This window comes from Manduca sexta, chromosome 26, assembly GCF_014839805.1.
Source record: "Manduca sexta isolate Smith_Timp_Sample1 chromosome 26, JHU_Msex_v1.0, whole genome shotgun sequence".
Lineage (NCBI taxonomy): Eukaryota > Metazoa > Arthropoda > Insecta > Lepidoptera > Sphingidae > Manduca > Manduca sexta.
In genome coordinates, this window is record NC_051140.1 from 4593149 (window position 1) to 4602292 (window position 9144).

Genomic DNA, 9144 nt, shown 5'->3' on the forward strand with positions numbered 1-9144 from the left:
ACTGCATATATTTCCTTCATAGGTGGAGTTAAACAAAGCAAATCTCAGTACTTACCACCTTTGTATATTTACTAAACACAATAAATATTTTCATAGTTACATTTAAGTATAAAAGCAGCTGATAAAGAAATCCAAATGCGATTACAACAAAATTATTATAAATATACAATACCTATTCACCAAAGTTGAAAATTTGAACTACGAGATAACCTCTGGACATAGACTACTTACCTCGGTAATCTTCATTACTCGGTACAATGGTATTATGCATCGTATAAGCCTACCAAAGTTATTCGCTTATTTTGATTTACATTATCATACAAATCGACAGCACTTGTAAATTTACTGGGTAATAGCTTAAGTTGCCGGATAAAGCGCTGCACACAGTATCTATCTGTCTACTGAATATTTTCACATCTACAGCTCAATTATATCGCTTAAAATTTATAAATCAGAAAATTGGATTGAGTATTTACATAAGGGAAATCTGGACAGGGTCCTATTGTGTTCTGTGCTTAGTATCCCTTAACAAGTTCCCATTAAATTGGTATGTACATACCCAGTTCTTATCAAGGGAATAATTATTGATGAAGCAGATAGATAAACTGGCGAAACACATACTTACATGTGCTTACCTCGATATATCATCCTCTCCTCATATCATTTGTGTGAAATACACACAACGTCCTGCCCAAAATAGAGTCCACAATTCGGAAAAACTAGGAAATGAAGGTATAAATTACAAATTCATACAATACAATTAAAATTACGATTGTGAAGCAAGCTTTATAAACCATGGCGGGGTATGAAATGAAACAGGTTGGTCTGTGGTCAGTCGACGGCATTGCGTTGCCCAGTACGCGTGTGTTACAATAGAGAAACTTGATCAGCAAAACCCAAGGTTAGTGGATGTTTCGTAAAAAACAAAACGGAATGCTGTTAATCAGTTTTTTATATTCATTAACAAGGCAATTCGGCTCGTTTTTAACTGGCATTATCTCTATTATGACTTTCGGAGTTTATTCGTTTCAAGCAGTGATTTGTGTAGATCTTCTTGGATAAATACTGGTAGCCCATTGTTTACGAATATTATTAAAATGATGTGAATATATTTATGGATTATTCAAAGTCAATATATCGATAGCACCCTAATATGCGATACTTTCCTCGTTATACTGAAAATTAATTTATAAATAAAAGAAAAAAAAACTTACTCATGCAGTATCCATCCAAATGGCAAAAGTACCTAGTTTGAAAATAAAGTAAATATCTAGGTGCATTCTCCATTTTCTAGTTAGCGAAAATAATTATTCTTGCTACATTCGACGATGTAAGTATAAATTTTGAAAATTTACATAAAACATCAGATCACGTCATTGCTTCACCGAAGTGGTAAGTCAAGATGCATTCAAAAATGATTAAAATACACTCCAGCGACCTCGAGCCTATCGCTACATCTCGGACACAACTTTGTCTTGATTTCCTGCACCGAACTTACCAGTTAATTACCCTTATGTTCGTTGTACTTATCTAATTATTGTACCGTGCCAAAAACAAAAGTATTAAAGACTTAGATAAAATATAACCCTGATTCCGAAATAAGGCCTTTAATTTTAAACCGTAAAATTTTAGCGATGCGATCCATTGTTTTTAGATAGATGACCTGACTTTATGAAAAATGATGTAAATACAGGTACTTTTTGATAAAATATGCTGAATAAAATAATGTAACTAAAGTTTATAATTATTTTTGGTCTTGTTAATTTGCCGTTGTTGCTTATACATTTTTATAATTATTCATAGTAGTTTCTTATATGAATGTGCTTTTTGCATTACCCTTCCATATTCTACCTGCGTTCTCTTTTGTATTTTTATTTGATTCAGTAAATACTTAATATTTTAAATTGAAGATCGTGTTTTCGTGAAAGCGTATTGGTTGCAATGTGAAATTCTTTGTATGACTTGTATGGCTAGTTTAAAGTTATATTGTCTATTTCTCAGTGTCCATTAGGTGACTGGTCAGCAGCAAGGAGGTGCTGATTAGGTCATGGACAGTGTCTACAGTCGGCACACACGCGGTGTACCGCTATTATTGTAATTATCCAATTAGCACTGTCTCTGCCGTCCGTTAACACTAATTCTCCTGATCCATTAGGTCACTGCTTATTTCTTTCATCTATCACTAGCTGTTCCGACTTCTCAGTGTACACTTCAATAATGCACGATCTAAACTGTTTTGATTTCTCATTAGCACCGTAAAATCCGATAGCTTCAATCGTTTTAACTTTATGATGTCACGACTAGGTATTTAAGGTGTTTAGTCCCTAAATATGCCAGCGACTTCATTCCGCGAAATTATGTAAATTTTTTACCCCTTTTCGACCAAAATGTTTCTAGATTTTGCAGTGGCTTATAGTTTTACTGTCGATTGCCATAACAGCTTGACCTGTAATTAGTTCAACCGTTTATAGTCTATTCTTCTAATGTATGTAGGTAGTAACTCTAAAGTACCTTCGTATGGCAATGTGCTAAACGTGTACAGTTAGGTGAGACATTTCCGACTAGTTTTTGCTTAACCAACATAACGGTTAATCATGCTCTGTAACTAATGTATAGAATACACAACACTTTATGTACGAATACTTAGTACTCGTATTGATACCTTTTTATATGAAGATTAAAAAATGCTGTGTGCTTTATAAAATTGTACCTATCTATTCCGTAATCGAAGCATAGCGAAATATATGCACAAAGACTAGGTAGTACTAAATACTACCTATCCTTATTACTATCCTCATAAATACGTATTTTACCAGCGTAATATAAGGATAAGTGACAACCAAACTATGTCATGAGTAGGAAAAATAAGATTTTCGCAAACTTATTGCATCTAAAAAAATCATTAGCTTTATAAGGTTGATAACCTGTGGGTTCTTGCTTATATGCCATGCTGGTGTACGGAAAAATAAAAAGTTTTGATTTACACATACTTAGATCAAGGATAAACTAAACAAAAAATAATATTTACATAACGTGTGTACACTGTAGACTCGTTTGTATGTTTTATCATAAGTTATACGTATTACGATGAATTATTTCTTGTCTTATTGATGAAGAAATGGTAGATGGTACTGAAGTTATTGTTCACCATTGATGAAGAAGTGGTAGATGGTGCTAAAGTTATTGTTAACTAACTACAATATTATTTATTTTATGATTGAGTTGAATGGTATATATGTGTACCGATAAATTCCCGACATTGTTTTACCGTTGTTACATATGGGATCATTTTAAAATCGGATATACATATTACTTTCATAGGTGTGTAACTTAGATAATTTATGTTCTACTTTCTGTTTCAAAATATGTCTCAGACACCGATCTTTATTGTTATTTTACGAAAATAGAGTGGCTACATGTAAGTATTAGTAATTTTGTGCAAATAAAAGAGCAGTATATAAGTAATTAAATTTAATTAGGTTCTAGAAACTTAAGCTAGATACTGTGCATTAATACAGCAGCTTTATGTTTTTCTAAAGAAAAAAATACTTCTGGAAAAAGGTTGGTCCATTACATCAACCTTACAAAAAACTTTGAAGGTCGTCAGAATTATAAAACACTCATGTCGATACGTGAGTAGAATCGATTAGGTTATCTGAAGGCGAAGATGCATTTCGGGCTATTTATGTTATTGAAATGTAAAATACTATGCAATGGTCTTGATAATAATATTATGTAAAGTGTAAATGGAAAAACATTATGAATTCAACGAGTCAATTAACATCCATTAATGAGTATTAAACTATAGCTGCATGTTGCGACCTACAAAGGCGCGAAGTTCGGTGTCTACTCCGAATTCTTATGGCATATAAAATATTATATCTAGGTATCCACTTATAAAAAAAAACGGAAACTTTTATTTCCTATCCTGTCTTATTTATAAAGTATTTTATCCAATATAATAAATATATGGAAATTACATTTTTACGGATTTCAAAAAATGGAAGAGATATTCAATCCGACGTGTGTTATATGTTTTTTTATCGCATATCAGAGTCATTTATCAAAAGATTTGGAAAATTCTTTGGTTATTTGAAAAAATGTGTATGCTAAACAATATGTAGGTACCTACTGTTAAATATTTTTTTTGGATTTTATTATTTTTTGAAGGTTTTATTTTTATTAACAATGTTTTTTAACTCTGTGGCGCAGGTCCACCTGGGAAATAACTCTATGTATAGGTAGTGTATACCTCTGGTGTATACGTCTTATAACACATACAGAATGTTTCGTTTTAGTGTGGAATGCCAAAACCTCTGTGAAAACACTTCATTGCAACACTGATGGAAATATAATAGCACTGTTTTGCATTCCAACAAAACAGATATTATGTGTAGAATAAAACACACAGCGTTGATGTGAAGAAGCTGTCTATGGTTATGCTTTGTCTATAGTTATATACCTGTATAATCTGTGGATTCTGTTTACTTACACCTTCTTCTCACCAGAGGCGCCACTGTCGTGACGCTTGTGGCGAGTTGACAGTTATTTGAATCATACGTGTCTTCACTCACCTGCAAGAGTCTTGCTGCAACGCTGTGTGTTTTATTCTACACATAATATCTGTTTTGTTGGAATGCAAAACAGTGCTATTATGTGCCTTCATAAAACACACAGCGTTGATGTGAAGACCTGTTTGTTATCTGCTGGTGAGAAGGGAGAAATTAAATACCCAAACGCTATGTGATTATTATATTTACCACAATTATATATATATATATATATATATATATATATATATATATATATATTTTATTTAAGTAGAAAATATAAAAATGAAAATCATATAATTCTATCATTTTGATCACAGTTATAAATTCTATTCTCATTATAAAGTAAAATAATCAAACAAAACAAAAGGATAATAATAAAATAACAATTCCTTATTATAAGGTAAAATAATCAAACAAAACAAAACAAAAATAACAATAATAATAAAATAATAACTATTGTTTATATAACTGAGAATGTTCTCTGCAACAAATCTTCAGAATGATCATTCCGTCTTTGTACTCTGCGGCAATAATGATTGGTGAATGTTGACATACTCCTCCAATTACCTCTGTCTAATATTTCTTGTACAGGTCTATCTTCTACCCAACTCTTTGATGCTACTGCTGATCGAATGCTGCCAGGGGTGCATCTATTTTAACTTCCTGAAAATGGACCTGATCCATCCAGCTATAATTGTCCTAGAAGCTGGTTTAATGACTCCCATAATGGAAATAAAAGGCTTATTATATTACCACCACTGGCTCGACGGTTCTTGGAAATTTTAAGAGTTTCATGACATGTCGGACTGGGCAAATATTAACATTCTGGTTCTTTAACAAAAGCCAACCTGATTGTTGATGTGTTCCTGTGTCAGTTTTTGAACCAAATTTAGGCCACAAAATAATCTTGTCATTTTCAATAACAAGACTTTCCTCAGTCACCTCTAGCAAGGTTAGGTCATGTATTCTGCGACCAGATGCCAGAAGCAATATTAAAGCTGTACGCCTTGATATGTCAAAAAGTGTCTCACAATGCGGAGTAGCTAACAGCCAGTCAAATAATATTTTAGTATCCCAGATAGGCGTCTTTTTAGTTGGTATCCTAGCCAGCGATATGGCTTTTAATATTTGCTGAATAAAAAGTTTTTATTATAATTTTCTTTCCACGGTCTACAATGAGTAAATATGGCTGACTTGTGTAGAAGAATTGTATTAAATGCTAGGTTTTCTTTAAGAAAAAAGGTTTGCTAAAAATCGAGCAATATCTTCACCCTTTGGAGATTTATCATTAGTGTCATTTGATTTACACCAGGATTGCCAGCGCTTAATCGGAGCCTTATATGTTTCCAGAGTTGAAGAACGCCAGCTGCTATTTAATAATTTTTGTTCATCTACACTCCAATGCGAGATGTGTTCCGACCACCCCCAACCTTCCAAGCCTGGAGATGTATCTTGTCCACCTGGGTAGGTGGTTGCCTGGTGGTCTGATCTATGAGTACCCTCTGCAGGTGCAATATGGTTATTGGATCCTCTATTGCTCGAGTTTGTAGGTCTGGTAACCAGTAACATTGGGTCCACTGGGGTGCTATCACTATGTAAAGACCCTTCGCGGTATTGAGGTGCGATAGAACTCTGGGAATTAGATTGGGTGGTGGAAACACCCAAGCAAGATTGTAGTCCCACTCGCGACTGAATGCGTCGCAGTATACTGCTGATCCATATTGTGAATCCAGCGTGACGTAACTGGTAACGACGGCGGTGCTTTCGGATGCGAACAGGTCTATATCCGGAACTCCCCATTGTCTGAATATGGCCTCCGTGGCCTGGGGTAACAAGTGCCACTCGGGTACTGGCCGACCCCTCGACAGGCGGTCTGCAATGCCGTTTAGCCTCCCGGGAGGTAACATGCCGACAGCGTTATGTTGAGCTGCTCGGTTAGCTCCAGAAGCCTGCTGGTGAGATTTAGCAGTGCTATTGAGCGAGTGCCACCTTGATTTTTATATACGCCACTAGTGTACGATTGTCTGACTGCACTAGGATATGCGCATTTGACAAATTTACCTGCCGACTCTCTATGGCCGCAAAACTGCGTACAATTCCTTTACGTTGGAATGCCAGTTCCGCTGGCGTGATGTCCACCTCTTGGCCAAGAACACCCCATTTAGTTGGGCACCCCAGCCTGCATCCGATGCATCTGTGGTGAGGAAATGAGTAATTTCCTTTCTTTGAAGAGAGACCGTACTGTGCTCTATCTCTTTCAGCCACCAATTTAGGTCTTGTATCACACAGGGGGTTAGTAGCCTTCTCTCCCGAGGTCTGGTCTGTTTGAACTGTCTGAGAAAAACCTGGAATTGCGGCAATGTAAACGGCCCTTGGGTACTGTATGGTTGGCAAAATTTAGTTGTCCTAGCAAGCTCTGAGCCTGTCTTAAGGTACAACTCTCTACCTCTAAAATGCCCCGAATGCTCTTTTGTATTGACTGAACTTTTTTGAAGGGTAAGTTTACTGTCTGGACTTGAGTATCCCACCTGAGACCCAGATACTCTAACTGCTGGGTAGGGATTAGTGTTGATTTTTGGTAATTTATATGCCATCCTAGAGACTCTAAGAGATTCACGGTTTCCGTAACCTGTTTGGTAAGGCTGAGACAATTCTGGTGGGCCAAAAGGTAATTGTCTAAATATACTATAATCCTGATTCCTCGAGCCCGAAGGATTTCCGCAATCCAATTTGATAGGGCTGCAAAAATTTGAGGAGCAGAGGATAGACCGAAAGGTAAGGCTGTTAATTGCAAGATTTCTTGCTTGTATATGACGCGCAGAAAACGCCTGTGTGTTTCCGCTATGGGTAGATGAAAATAAGCCTGCTGAAGGTCTATCTTCGTTAACCAATCCTGACTTTGAAGGAAATCCATAACGTCCACCTGAGAAATTAATTGGAATCTTTTGTAGCAACATAACTGTTGAGGTTCGGAGGTCGAAAATAGGACGTACCCCCCCATCTGGCTTCTGAATCAAAAACATTTTTGAAAAGAAACCAGAATTTATTACCAATGGTTTCTCTAGAATATTCTGGGATTTTAATTTGATTATGACCTCTGACATTTGGTCCGTTGTCTTGGTTGTTAAAGCTCTTTGTATATGGCTGTATGGATACTGCAAGGGGGTTTTCGTTTGAAAGGTATACGGCCATAGGTTATAATCTTTTGAATAAATGGGCCTGCGCCCAATTCCTTCCAAACTTTTAAATGATTTCTTAAACAACCCCTTCGAAGTGATAGTCACTTTTGTGATGTCTTTGGATTGTGCTTGTATTCTGAGCCTTTTACTGTGACGAAAGGGCTGATTCTTCTTAAAATCTGGCTTATTCTTTGGAGTGCGGTGGAACTTATTATCATGATATTTGTTCTTCCTAACATCCTTATTATGTGTAACACGGTTAGAATAAGAAGATGTTGATGGTTTGTCCTCTTTTATGTAGCTTGGAGTATTTAACCAAACCTGTGTACCACCCAAAGACTGTATGACTGGCAACAATTTCTCACGTCCAAATAAATACTCAGAGCTTGGCGGGATTCTCTGTAATGTGGCTTTTAAATTGGGATTGGCTATCTCTTTTAAAATTCTATCACGCCTAGTCTGTATACATTCTCCCCGCTTACCACAAATAACCTGCATTATAGTCTCCCACTTCTTATTACTCTCTGAGTTAGGTCCAAAAAGACCCGTTAGTTTTCTACCAAGGTATTAGAATTTATATTTTCAGGGTTAGCGGCAGCCCAATTTACCAGACTCTGAAGACCTGTTTGTAATAGCTGCCGTTGCTCCAAGACAGAATTTGACAAGCCTGCTAACACCTGTTCTGTGGACTGCAAATAATCTTTCTGATTGTTGAAATGACAGAGTTCCTCATTAACTTTTAATGCTGTAAACCCTGGGCTAGCAACACACGTTTGTAATGCCTTTTTATAACGGATCGATTTCCACGCCGGTGAATCAAACATTTGCAACTGTTCTAGATTCCTGAGACGATCTTTATCGGCTACAGGAATAACCATCTTACTATCAAAATCAACGTGAATTTCACCCAAACTAACGTCCGTCTGAGTAGGATTATTTAAAAAGGTGTTTGTGATGTTGATGGAGTTCCTATTAAATTATCCGAAGGTTGGTTTGCAGTATGTAAATGGTACGGTAAATTCGTAAGATAATCTGATATACAAGCTACCTGAGTCATTAATGCGTCTATTCGTGGATCATTGACGGTAGATGAGCTATGTCGGTGATCGTGTTTTGATCGCTTATTCGGCGGTGGGCTAGCGAAACCCTCCTCATCTTCCGAAGATGAGGAAGAAGATGAACTGTGTAAATCTTCACGCGAGCCCGTAGCCTGTTTTGTTCTCCCTCGGAGCAACAAAATCAGGCTTATCTTGGTCATAAACACGATTATCACTCATCTTAAAATATGCTAAAGACTTACCGAAGTAAATGATGAATAATTTGGACTTGATGCACTAATTTTGCACATAAAGTTGTTTGCAATTACTTTATCACTGAAACTTCGCGGCAAAACACAGCAAAACCACAAACGC

The 9144-nt window shown here is 36.3% G+C and overlaps 1 protein-coding gene across 1 annotated transcript in view; it reads left to right on the forward strand.

The window, feature by feature from the left end:
- The first annotated feature begins 799 nt into the window (after window positions 1-799).
- Window positions 800-9144, forward strand: part of LOC115450989 (GILT-like protein 1) — a 17621-nt gene continuing 9276 nt past the window's right edge. The window contains exon 1 of the mRNA XM_030179171.2: window positions 800-901. The gene's annotated coding sequence lies outside the window, so the exon portion shown is untranslated. The remainder of the gene's footprint in view (window positions 902-9144) is intronic.